The 13,981-nt window shown below is 42.1% G+C and overlaps 1 protein-coding gene across 1 annotated transcript in view; it reads right to left on the bottom strand.

Annotated features, from left to right (window-relative positions):
- Nucleotides 1-447: 447 nt before the first annotated feature.
- Nucleotides 448-13,981, bottom strand: part of pcdh12 (protocadherin 12) — a 168,070-nt gene continuing 154,536 nt past the window's right edge. The window contains exon 7 of the mRNA XM_079582299.1: nucleotides 448-460. The gene's annotated coding sequence lies outside the window, so the exon portion shown is untranslated. The remainder of the gene's footprint in view (nucleotides 461-13,981) is intronic.

The raw sequence follows: 13,981 nt of genomic DNA, 5'->3' as shown, positions 1-13,981 counted from the left end.
CCGATGTATTCCTATAGCTCCAAACGGGGTGAAGTTAGAAGCGACCAAGCTCTTCCATGGGCATAAGAGAATCAGTATGTAAGTTAAAGGAGCAGGTGACTGTTTTTCCATACTGAGATATGTTCTTACCTGAGCTTAGACGAGTTGATGCGTACCTGTCTGATCTTTCTGCGTGACTGAGGGCACACACAAACACCAGACAGGTACGTATCAACTCGTGGCAAACGGTGGCCTGTTCCTTTAAGCACAAATTCTCAAAGAACTTGGAGAGAATTTGTCCTTAAAGGGATATTTCCAGATTTTTGACATAGGGCCTCCTTTCCTAGTTATCCAGAGTGTTGCTGATTTCTGGAGATTTTTTTTTTTTGGTAGTTCATGTAGTTCTTATTTTTGAAGAGTGACGTGGCGCTAGGTTAATCAATCAATCAAACTTTATTTATAAAGCGCCTGGCACAACCTCCTATATATATATACATTTTATATATTAGGATTAAATAAATAGATTAGTCAGTTAAAAGCTAAGTTAAAAAGGTAGGTCTTGAGCTGCTTTTAAAAACATGAACGTTCTCTGCAGCCCTGAGCTCCTCCTCAGGTGGTTCCAGAGGCGAGGGCCGTAATATTGGAAAGACGCCTCACCATGAGTCTTTTTGTCGACTTCAGGAATAACTAGGCTAGTGCTAGGCTAGTGCATGTCTATGGTATCAGCTAGCCTGCATTAAACACAGTCCGACCCGCTCCACAGAGCACCTGAGGCAAATCACTTATAACACCAGACTAACCATATAAATGTCTGTGTCCATAGAATAATTGCAACTATTTGAGCAGCATCAGCTTCGTGGTTGTATGTAGCGGCGGAGTGATCTGCTAGAAAATAGTCCCTCAAAATGCGATCATTCAAGTGATGCTAGGTCAGTTATATTACAAACATTACTAGGAAATGAGGCTCTATGTCAAAAATCCTGAAATATCCCTTTAAGTTAAGTTTGTCTTATACCTCAGCCTTTCAGAATCCTTAAAGGCACATTATGGAACTATTTATGCAAAGAAAGTCCTAGATATTTCTGCATAATTGACCTTTATGTGACCCAATGGCTGTATGGGTGGTAAGCATGGCACCTTTACTTTCAAAGTGGCCTCTAAGATCAATTGTTTTGTAGGTTTTCTGGTGAGAGGGTCCATCAGCAGTGAAAACCTACCAGAAACTCTCAAAAACGATTCATCATGAAGCCACCGTGATGGAAAGTAATACAGCTGCTGTATTGCTATTGTCGGAGTGAGTGTATCAAAAAGTGTCGGATTGGGGGGGATGTCGGAATAAGAATTAGACGCCCCCGAGGTAATTCTAATCCCGTGCGAATAGGGCTTAAGAGGTAAAATACTGGTAAAACGTAGATAATTACAAGGTGCTTGGATAAATAAATAGGCCTAAGAAGATTAAGCATCAGGTAAAAGCCTGTTCTTAGAAACATGAATGTTCCATGTGGCCCTGAGCTCCTCCTCAGGCCGTAGCACTGAAAAGACGCCTCCCCGGGAGCCTTTTTGTTTACCGGAGGAATGACTCGGAGCCGCCTGCCGGAGGAGCGCAGGGGCCGCAAAGGTTCAGAAGGTGAAAGCATGTTATGAAGGATTAGAAGGACCAAGACTATTAAGACATTTAACCTCTTAACTCCCGCCTGAACCGAGAGGATCTTTTTCCTCACGTCATCAGATTTTTTTTTTTTTCCATCATTTTTTTGTTGGGTATTCAACTCATTTTTGTAACTTTTTTGTCATTTTTTGTCACATTTTGGTCATTTTTTCGTCAATTTTTTATCACATTTTTTTGGTCATTTTTTGTCACATTTTTGTCATTTTTTAGTCAATTTTTTATCACATTTTTGTCACATTTTTTTGGTCATTTTTTGTCACATTTTTGTCATTTTTTCGTCATTTTTTAATCATTTTTTTGTCATTTTTTTGTCAATTTTTTATCACATTTTTGTCTCATTTTTTTGGTCATTTTTTGTCACATTATTGTCATTTTTTCGTCATTTTTTAATCAAATTTTTGTCACATTTTTGTCATTTTTTGTCACATTTTTGTCATTTTTTGTCACATTTTTGTCATTTTTTGTCACATTTTTGTCATTTTTTTGTCACATTTTTGTCATTTTTTTGTCACATTTTTGTCATTTTTTTGTCACATTTCTGTCATTTTTTCGTACATTTTTTGTCAATTTTTTGTCCATTTCTTGTGACATTTTTGTGACATTTTTGCCACTTTTTCATCAATTTTTCGTCACTTTTTTGTCAATGTTTTCTCACTTTTTTCTCACATTTCAAGATTTTTTTTCGTCTCAGTTTTGTTGCGATTTTCACAGCTTTTTTCCAGAAGCTTTTGGATTGGGGTAAAGCCAAACTGGAGAAAATGTGCTCGGTTCAGGTGGGAATTAAGGGGTTAAAAAAAAAACATTAATAAAACCTTGTACTCGACCCTGAAACTGTCGGGGAGTCAATGCAGTGACTTTAAAGCAGAACAAAGCAACTTTTGCCCCTAGAGGACAAAAGCGCCACTGCAGGTGTCGTAGCATGTCATGTTTTTTTTACCCGCATTTCGCTTTGCCCGTTAGCCTGTTAGCTTCTTCTTCGTGATTCCATTAGTGTGTATTGGGGCCTCTGACCCGGCGCAGCAAAGTTGCAATTGTGGGTTTCTGGCCAGAGACACCAGGGGGAGATGAAAGACTCCAATCATCCCATAAACATGATGATTGTTGGTCCAAAGTAAATAATCTAGCATCTATCGCACATTGCTAACTCCTGCAGTAAGCATAAAAAAGTATGTAACATTGCTAAGATCTTGTCACAAAAGATTAATTCTAGTAGCGCACTTTTAATATCGCGTTGGACGTCTGTATGTGTAATAACTTCTCTCCCGTTGCCTGCCCCGAATTTCCCAGCAATAAAGTCCAATCCGATGCTCTTTTATGGGCAAAAACGCTGAGAAAAACTGGAGAACAGCGAGTGCAGTTCGTTCCAGGTCCGACGAGCATCAGCGGTATTAAGAAGCATACGTTTTACTGTATCGAGCCGGGCTTAATAATATATGACCGCTATGAAAACACGGCGGTAATGGTGGGTTTTAAAAAGGCACGTCGGGTTTGGGTTATCTGAGGTCCGCTTGGACAGAGCTACAGCAGGTGATACAATATGCCGTGTGAAGTTTGGAATTCACAGAGGACCGAAAGAAAGAGGGAGTGTGTGTGTGTTGGAGGGAGCGAGAGGCGGGTGAGGTGAAAATTATGCGTATCCTATGTGTTATGCTGCTTCTCAAGATACTTTTTAGACACCTCCGCTTTGGAAATTCAGGGCGATAGTGGCGCAGTCGGGTGTAAGAGGAAGGTTAGCTGTTCGAAATCCCGGCACCCACTCATATCCATGAACGCTGTTTACTGTTTTCTGTTCAATAAGATAAGCTTTTTTTGACTCACAATGTTTTTAGAGCTTGAAAGAGAGAACATTGCTTACAAAATGTTATAATGCTCATGTCCACTGCCTGTCCTAAAAGACTACCTGGATGTAACTAAATGTTCTGCTCTGGGGTTGCAGCACTTGGTCAGGTCTAGGTTCAGCAACTATTACTCAGAGAATGAGATCAGTTTAAAATTAAAATTAATTTCAAGTCAATTTGATTTGAATTTCCCACCCTTTCTCCTAGTCCTTGAATCCACCAAGTCACATGACTAAGTCACCTGTCACTCCCAGCCAATCCCAGGTGTTCTGCTTCCTCCACTTCCTCCTGGTCAGTTGTGTGGGACAGCAGCTGGTTCTCATCTAAACAATCAATACGAGCGATCGCTGTTATTGTTTACTTCCGCAATTTTCACCGGATGTTTGGTAGGCAGCTGATGCATACAGGCCTCTAACTCGGTTTTATAAAATGATAGATCTGTTACAGCGCAAGAGAAGCAATGCCCTGTTTATGGACATTGTTTTTGCTGATTATAGGATTTTAATAAAATGTTTATCAAATATGAAAATGTAAAATGCCTACCACGGCCAACGGATGTGACGACATCGCGATCGCTCGTATTGTATCTAAACAGACTTTGAAATTGAAATCTGGATAATAACTTTTAGAGTCAGTCTGTCTGTGGGACCTGTGGATTTGGGGAATCTGACGTGTCATCTGGGTGACTCTGGGAATACATGGAATTGGTGAGTTGGATGGTTTAATGTGTTTGTGTTTGCCATGAGGTTTAGCATTAGCATTAGCCGCTAACATGCTAATATCCTAACCATATGGTTTAGGCCTCAACCAAGGGCCACTGGTTTGTGCTCATTCATGCATTCATTTGAAATGCTAATGCTAGCATTAGCACTAGCTTTAGCTTTGTTGTTGTTCTTGATTCTGAATTGTTTGATGTTTGAATATGCTTTATGAAATGCAACCATTGTTATTCTTGATTTAATATTATGAATATTGTGATTTACTATTATTTTGAATTATGTGTACACTGGAATTATTTGATTTGCCTAATCTAGCCTCATGGTTAGGCCTACAAGTTATTTTGGGCCTTGTTTATTTTACACACGCCAGGTGCCCTTGATGATTGTGACCTGTTAGCTTCTTCTTCGTGATTCTATTAGCGTGTATTGCAACTCAGAGGCAGGAAAGTTGCAATTGTGGTTGCTCAGATTCACAGGGGGAGATGAAAAACCCCCCCAATCATCCCATTACCACTTGTATTTCCCACAGAGGAACCATGGAAAGGATTTATTAAGGTAAACAAGTTACTTAGATCTCCTGAAATGCATGTGATAAACTGAGGTCCAGCTAAAAGTTCAATTTTATCTTCATCCACTGTCTGAAAATACAAGAAATCGGGTTCAGGGATATCAATAAATGTCAAAATGATCAAACGTGACTTAACAAAAGACTTCCTGCCCTACAATTCAACCCTCTCCTCGCCTCATTTTGTCCTGCAAAACCTAACCAAGCTCTTTAAATACTCTCGTCCAACTTTTCCCTCTAAAAATACCTCTCCGCTGTCTGGCCCCGAGGCGCAGAATCCCCGGGCACACTCACACCATTAGGATCCATGGGCCTAAACACACACATGCTGCGCTAATGGAGCACAGCGGCTCGGTGTCACAGACGGGAGCATCGGGCCACGGAGCGGCGGCAAACAGGGGTCGAACAAGGACCGGGTCAAAACTGAGGGGAGTCCTGGTCACGGCCGTAATAGGGAAGGTTGGGTTTTCGTGCTATATAAGGGACCTATAGGAGCCGGGACACAAAAAAGCTGTGAAAAGCGAGTTGAAACCAGGTCTGGCCGAGAGCAGGTCTAAACGAGGACTCAACAAAAACATGTCAGCCATGAAATTCAAGCCATGAATTCAGGACTAAACAAGGATCAAGTGGGCGGCGTTGTTTAAAAGTTTCTGGGCAAGTTTTCTCGTTTGCTCCTCAGGAAAACTTACTTAAAGGAACAGGCCACCGTTTTTACATACTAAGATATGTTCTTACCTCACTTTAGACGTGTAAATATATCCCCGTCTGGTCTTTGTCCGTGCGCTCTGTCAGGCAAACGGAGCACATACGCAGCCTCTCCCACATGTCATATAGCTCCGAAAAAGCTCACGATAGAAGCTACCAAGCTCTTCCACGTGTTCCCTATTTAAATAAAGTTACGTGAAGTGTTTTCATGCGAAGTATATTTACACAGAAATGTAGCATGTCGATTTTATAAGTAGATAAAAAGGGGGACTATATTGTGAGGCGTAATGATACGAAGAGTAAAACGTCCGCGCAGTAATTCCTAAAGGTTATTGACGGAAGTGAGCGGGGGAAGTCTTTAGGAGTTACTACGCGGACGCTGTGCTCCTCGTATCATTACGCCTCACAATATAGTCCCCCTTTTTATTTGCTTATAAAATCGACATGCTACATTTCTGGGTAAATATACTTCGCATGAAAACACTTCACGTAACTTTATTTAAATAGGGAACACGTGGAAGAGCTTGGTAGCTTCTATCGTGAGCTTTTTCGGAGCTATGTGACATGTGGGAGAGGCTGCGTATGTGCTCCGTTTGCGTGACAGAGCGCGCGGACAAAGACCAGACGGGGATATATTAACTCGACTAAAGTGAGCTAAGAACATATCTTAGTATGTAAAAACGGTGGCCTATTCCTTTAAAGGGATGTTTCAGGGTTTTTGACATAGGGCCTCACTTCCTAGTTATCCAGAGTGTTGTTGATTTCTGGAGATATTTTTTTTTGTACTTCATGCAGTCCTTGTATTTGAAGAGCTTGGTGGCGCTAGGCTAGTGCATGTCTATGGTATCAGCTAGCCTGCATTAAAAACAGTCTTACCACAGAGCACCTGAGGTAATTCACTTCACAACACCAGACTAACCCGATAAATGTCTGTGTCAGTAGAGTAATTTTATTAATATAACTGACCTGCATCACATGAATTCCCGCATTTTGAGGGACTATTTTCTAGCAGATCACTCCGCCGCTGCGTAGCTTATACAACCACGACGCTGATGCTGCTCAAATATAAATGCAAAAGAGTTATAATGATTCTATTAATACTAGGGCTGGGCACCGTTCGTTTTTTACGATACCACTACTTTAACGATACCTGCTTTTCGGTTCCGGTGCCATAACGGTACTTTTTTTTCGATACTTATGTTATTTTAATTCAATAAAAATAACGTGTATAAAAAGCATCATTCAGGAAAAAGACCAAAAACAGCAGAACAGAGGCGACACAGGCCACAGCAGCGTCACCTGTAACTTTGGGTTTGGAGCAGAATTCCCACTAAAGCAGAGGTAAAAAGAAAAGACATTATTCCCTCCTGAGCTGCAGAGTCAGATCCACATCAGGACACGGCTTCTTTCAGCTAAACTTTTCTAAACTCACTGCACTTTGACGAAGCGAAAGCTCCACACGTCAAAGATCCTCACATGGTGTGAGCGCTCACTCTGCCACGGATCATTTACCAAAACTGTACCAACAATGTCTAATGCAGAGTGAGCGCTCACTTTTCTATAAACCATCTTGGATATTCCCGTCTCTGCAGCTGCTTGTAAAGTTGTAACAACAACACGTAAGCTCCGCCTCCGGGTCTGTCGCTAAAGGTAAAGACGTCTTTCTTATTGTCACAGCTTGGTTTTGCTTTTCAATTTGCCTAAAAACGAAAGTTTCTTATTCAGTCCTGGTTTATAACTGGTTTAGTTTAGCTCTGGGTTTTACGACCGGAGCAAGTCCTGGTTTAGACCTGGCTCAGTCCTGACATAGACCGCGGCTCTGTCATCTCTATTACAGAAGTTTAGTACGTTGTAGCTTCGCCAATTCTTACTCCAGTTCTTGCGTCTTGTGAGTCTGAAGAGGCCTGTGAGTTATAGCTTTAAGGTGCAGCTTTTCTTCGCTCCATTTGCGCTGAAGCGGCTCATTATCTGCACATACGTGGATTTTTTAGACTCAATGCGGGTCTGGAGAGAAAAAGAACCGAAAGCTGGCACCGAAAGGATTTTATTTTTTCGATACCTCCCCCGGCCGTAGCTTTTCGGTCGGTTCCAAGTAGGACCGTTTAAAGCAGTACTAAGTAACTCTTCCCCCTAGAGGCCATAAGCGCAACTGCAGGTGTAGTAGCAAGTTACGATTTTTTAATTTATTAATTGTCTTGGAGAGTAAATACTACGCTGACAGGAAAGGCGAAGGGAGAGAGGGTTACTGTGCATCCAATTATACAATGGAAATATTTTTTTTCACTCAAACTTGGCTGTAAATACTGTTTAAAGTGACGTTAGCCCGCAGTTAGCTTTGCCCGTTGGCATGTTAGCTTCTTCTTCGTGATTACATTAGTGTGTATTGCTTTCTCCGGACCGGTGGCAGTCAAGTTGCAAACATGGTTTTCTGGCCAGAGACACCAGGGGGAGATGAAAGACCCTCCAATCATCCCATAAACACTTGTATTACCCCCACAGGGACTACGGGAAGGATTTATTGAGGTAAATAAGTTACTTAGTACTGCTTTAACGGTGCCCATCCCTAATTAACACAGACATAAGTGATTTGCCTCAGGTGCTCTGTGGAGCGGGTCAGACTGTTTTTAATGCAGGCTAGCTGATACCATAGACATGCACTAGCCTAGCGCCACTAAGCTCTTCAAATATAAGAACTGCATGAATTTAAGAAAAAAATATCTCCAGAAATCAACAACATTCTGGATAACTAGGAAATGAGGCCCTATGTCAAAAATCCTGAAATATCCATTTAATCTGTTACCAAAGATGATTTCACACGGCAACACTTTACCACATTTTGGTTTTAAGGCTAAGGTGTACTTTAATGTGCCCGTGGGGAAATTTGTGGTCATGGGAGACAAACAAATCGAGCCGGTCAAATCCTTGAAGTATCTGGGTGTGTGCATATTGATGACCTGCTCAAATGGGACGTGCACGGAAATGTTGACTCACTTCGGTTCGGGATCGTAGCCTGGTTCTGCTCCTCTGACGGTGCAGAGCAAAACACAAATTGAGAAATGAGTCCTGGAGGTTCGGGAAGCCGACAAACGCCAAAGAGTGTGGGTCCATGAATGACATTTTTGAAAACTCTGTCCTCGTCCGAGCTCAGAAAATCAGTGGGAATCCGTCACATTTTCTGAACGGTGAATATGAAACTCTCCCATCAGGCAGACGCTACAGAGAGCTCAGTTTCAACAGATACAGGCTCTCATTCCTCACGTATTCTGTGTCTCTTTTAAATAAACGAAAGGGAAAAGAGTGAAGAGTTTGATCTGTATTGCCTTATTGTGATGCACTGGTGGTAACTGACTGTGTAACATGTGTAGGCCAGGCCGACCGAGTGTAGTTAGTTAGAAATTTTGGGCTAACCTGAGCAGCGTGTGTTTTTCGAGGTCAGGGTCCCTGTTTCAGAGCATGGTGTCCTGCACTGGTCAGCTCCTCCTCCTTCCTCTTCATCCTGCGCAGCTCCCTCCTCTCCACAGTCTTCTGGGAAGAGCATAGCAGACGAAAATAATCTGTCTAATTCTCCAGTGAATGAACATAAGTCAGAACAATACTAGGGATAGAAGATTTGTGTGGCTTAGCTGTGAGTCTTGCCCAGCTACCTCCTCGTTTGTCCCTTTTTTACGTTGTGACAATGCCAGGATTCATGGGGCCATCAAACTGAGGGGAGGAGTGGTTGCCATGGAATGGAGGGTGGGGGAAAAAACCCAAATGAATGACACGAAAAATATAAAACATTCAACAGTCTGGCATTAACGATGCTGAAGACTAGGATCAATGAATTCACAAACAAGGTTACAATTGTTCTAAATTGTAATATTCAAAACTAATCTTATAAGTATAATTTAGGGATGGGCGGATTGATACCAAAGTATCGACACCAAACGGCTACTTTTTAAGTATCGATATTGGGCAAAAAGTATAGATGCTAATTTGCATGTGTAAACAGAAGTTTGTTCTGAGCCAAAACAGTCCACAGGAGCAAAGGATTGAACTGAGCCAGGCATATCATTCTGGTTTAGGTTCTGTTTGTCATTTAAGTAGTAATTTTAAACTTTGTTTATGTATTTAATTTCACATTAGTATTGTTTAATTAACCAGTTAAAGTAATATAATTTCAATTGACCAGTTAATTATACAAAATAACCAGTTTTAGAAATGGATATTGATTGAAATACATTCACCCACATGAAATGAACAGTATCGGTATCGGTATCTATCTATAACATATTTTAATTTAGTTTTAGTCTTAGTCCTTTGACTAAAATGTAATGTAATTTTAGTCGAGATTTAATTGAAAAAAATCTTTTTAATTTTAGTCTAGTTTTATCGACTAAATTGCATGTCAATTTAGTCGACTAAATTTAAGACTTATTTTGTCGACTTTGCATTTATAATATTAATTATAATCATATTTAATCTTGTTCCTCTGCTTCATGGAGCTGCTCCACATGAACAAAGCTCAGAGCTGATCCTTTGGCAGAGAATTTACATGATATGAGGCTCTTTCAGACGCTCAATAGAAGCTTGGATGATTTTAGTCTCTCCCTTTAATTTTTATTTAGTCTTATTTTAGTCGACTATAATATCTGGACATTTTAGTCATAGTTTTAGTCTCATGAAAAACTTTTAATTTAGTTTTAGTCCAATTTTAGTCGTCAAAAATATCACTTTGACTAAAAGACTAAATATTTTAGTCGACAAAATTAACACTGTACCTGGGCATATAATACTAAAGCTTTAGTTACTCGTTCCTTTACCAAAGCAATGTGAGCACTCTGATCTACTAACCCCAACACTGGCCTAAACCAGTTCAACCCAAGTGTAAACCCGGGCTCACGCAGGTCTGAGCCTTTGCTAAATGCCTCTGAGCTCAGCGGCATATGGCACCGTCTGGTCCACTTTAAAGAGGGGGTATTATGCTTTTTTCAGCCACATAGCACCAGTCTATAGCACACTACAATGATGACGAAACCTTCTGTTGGTCTGTCAATGCAGTAAATTAGAATAACTGCCTTGTATAAAATTGCTCTTTCAAAATGGCGGCAGCAAATGACTTGAAATAGGCCCCTGTCTCTTTAAGAACCTCTGACCTTTTCCGACACGCCCCCTCCACACACATCACAACAACACTGCGCTCGTTGTCTCAACGGTATTGAAACTACGATCGGTGCATTTTAATTTTTATTGTTGGAAAGGAGCTACTGTTTATCACTTTGTGAACAATGGCCACACAGGATATTATTTGGAGACGAACCTTCCACACCGGACGCTTGGAAGGGGCTCTTGCCTGAGAAATAACTGCGGTTTGGAGGCTATCTCTTTGCATCTGCCATGCCCTATGGATCTCTAACTATACCCCCATGGACGACAGCAGGATCTGCAGGAGCCCATACGATTCAAAAGACGGACATTATCTGTGCAGGTGGACAATGTTTTTTCGAGGTTACCCGTTAGCTTGTTATAATCGACTACAGCTCATTGTTGATGAAAAGTCTGCAATAAACCACAAATGTGTAAAGCCAGGCTCATTGTGTGATCATCGTAAAGGCTGCTTCGAGTAGTTCCCTGCTTTATTGACGTTATTTGTGCATAATATGCTGCCTGTTTTCAATGAATGTTGTGAAGGTGAAGGTTGCTAGTAGTGCCTTAGCTCCGGGAGAAAACCACTCGGCTACGACTCACTGTAGATGAAATGTGAGCAATAAACTACACAATCAACAAGCCAGGCTCCGTGTGTCATCATCATAAAGGCTGCTTCAAGCAGTTGCCTGTTTTAGTGACGTTTTCAATGCATAATATGCTGCTTGTATTCAGTGAATTTTCCCGTTAGCTTATCGCGGCTAGCTTGTTAGCTCCGGGAGAAAACCACTCGGCTACGACTCACTGTAGATGAAATGTGAGCAATAAACTACGAAATCAACAAGCCAGGCTCAGTGTGTGATCATCATAAAGGCTGCTTCAAGCAGTTGCCGTTTTAGTGACGTTTTCAATGCATAATATGCTGCTTGTATTCAGTGAATTTTCCCGTTAGCTTGTCGCGGCTAGCTTGTTAGCTCCGGGAGAAAACCACTCGGCTATGACCCATTGTAGATGAAATGTGAGCAATAAACTTCCAAATCAACAAGCCTGGCTCCGTGTGTGATCATTGTTAAACGGTTCTTTATGTGTGTGGTGGTTTTATTGACTTTATGTGTGCATATTTCTCGTTTTCACGTGATGACTCGAGGTTTAGCTTAGCATTAGCTTTCTCCGGAGGCTCTGTGCATCATCAAGGCCCAGCGCAGAACCAGACACTGAAATAAGTGTTCTTGTCACCGGTTTTAATCTTGGGTGTTTAGGTAACAGAAACACTGATGTGTGTCTTTGTAAAAGTCTGCTGTGGCTCCGGTTCACAACACATGAAGCTAATCCTCCATGATGACTCTGTTTACATCTTAGGGCTAGACACTGCGGGGAGGGGGTTCTGCTGAGGAGCAGTGGTTGGTTACTCGGCTGGTGACGAAAGGTCGGAGGCGTATCCTGGAGGTCGAGGGCGTTTCCTAAAGGAATCAGGCGTTTTATCCCTAAAATGGCCGCCATCAGAGTTTCTACAGATTACTCGAAAATACGTGAATGTGCCAAGGCAACAATTCAGGCATGGTTTTAATGAGGGAATGACTTAATAACATGATGTAAAGCTTGTAAAAGTCGATTTTGCATAATACCCCCCCTTTAAATCAACAGGAGGCTGGGGCCCCGCCAAAATAAGAGCGCGTGTCTCGCACCTGTCCGCCAGCGTTATTCCTGCTCCGGTGTGACCTTTTGGATTTCACAGCACTGCCTACACCGATCAGGGAGGATTTAAAAACCTGGCAGCAAAGTTACAAAGATGTTTGACAAGCGAGCGCACACGCTTCGGAGCAGGTTCGCTCTTGATTTAGACGTTCAGACGGACGTTTATTGAATTATACTTCAGTCACTTTGTTTAAGCTCTTAATCTGCCATAAATATTTCCTCTTGAAACACAAACCTGAAGTTGAGCTTGAGTATCTGGTGCTCCTTTGTGTTTTTAAAGACCAAACAGCTTCTCCAGGGCTCGTTCTGATCAATCCAGCGCTCAGAGTGCCTCGTCTTTCTAATAACTGACAGCTTTATTTCAACCGCACCTTTTCAGGGGCTTGTTCTTCACTCTGTTCCCCATGTCTGTAGACCATGTCCATTTTTAAAAGCATCAACTAGAGCCGAGAAAAGAACAGGAAGCTGCTGTGTGTGGAGAGCGCCTATGGGAGGATGAGGGGAGCGCTGTCTGGGAAGGGATTCATATTTGTTTAGGGCGTTTCACATGACACAAGTCACACAAAGTGATTCACACAACCGGAAGAGGATTTTCTGTAGGACCACGGGATTGTTCTGAGACAAACCGGGTGGCTATGTACCGAAAAAGCGTCCACCAATGTAAATGTTCAGGAAGGAAAACTTGTGAAATCTTGTTGAGGACTGACCCTGCCTGGCCTCCTCCTTCTCTTGATTTAAAAATTCCATATTTTAATGGCAAATAAAATCAAACAGAATGTGGTTTTATTTCAATCACAGGTATATCAAAAACATGGCGGAATCCAGAAACGCTGTAAATGTGGTTGTAATGACACTTTGCCACTAGATGTCACTGAAGAGTGAAGGTTTCGAACTGTGATTCGAGGCTCCGGCACAATCACTTCAACTGCTTTAAGGTGCGTCCACCAAACTCGGCCAGGCGTCAGGTTTAAATTGAAAATGCATGGAGGCGCCTCAGGGAGTGTTGAGGTCCCGCAGTGAGTCACGCGCCTCTTGTGCGGCGCGTTTTGAAGCTTTTGACGCACCTCCAGGGCGTCCGACGCTGGAGTTGGGCAATGTTGAACTTTTTGGAGAAATTTGCGAGCATCGACCAATCAGGAGCTTTCCCCAACAGTGGCGTTCGCTCTAGCTGAGCCACCGGGGCAGATGCTATGCCGGTTTTCTCCCGTGAAAACAAGCATTATGCACTAACGTAAAAAAAGACGACTTTTAATCAACAATGAGCTGTTGCCGATTGTAACATGCTAACGGTGCTAACCTTACCTAGCCACTTGCTACCGGCACAAAATATGCCCCATATTCAATTGTATGGGCTGGATTTGTGTTTAAATACGAGGGAGATTTGGCGTTGAGCAGGGGGATATAGTTAAAGATCCATGGGACATGGTAGTAGCAAAGAGGGAGACTAGTTTGTCCCAAACAGCAGGTATTTTTCAGACAAGAGCTTCCAAGATGGCTAACAACACACTCTGAGCTGACGTGCGTCTTGACCATAGACCAGTGGTTCTTAACCTTGTTGAAGGTACTGAACCCCTCCAGTTTCATATGTGCATTCACCGAACCCTTCAAGCGGGGCGTGTCATCACAAATCATATGAGACGGGTGTGTGTCTTGACCTCCGCTGAACCCCTGAGACTGACTCACCGAT

The sequence above is a fragment of the Gobius niger genome (assembly GCF_951799975.1).
Source record: "Gobius niger genome assembly, chromosome: 24".
Classification (NCBI taxonomy): domain Eukaryota; kingdom Metazoa; phylum Chordata; class Actinopteri; order Gobiiformes; family Gobiidae; genus Gobius; species Gobius niger.
Note: the sequence above shows the minus strand (reverse complement) of the source record. Positions and strands in the feature narration are given on the sequence as shown.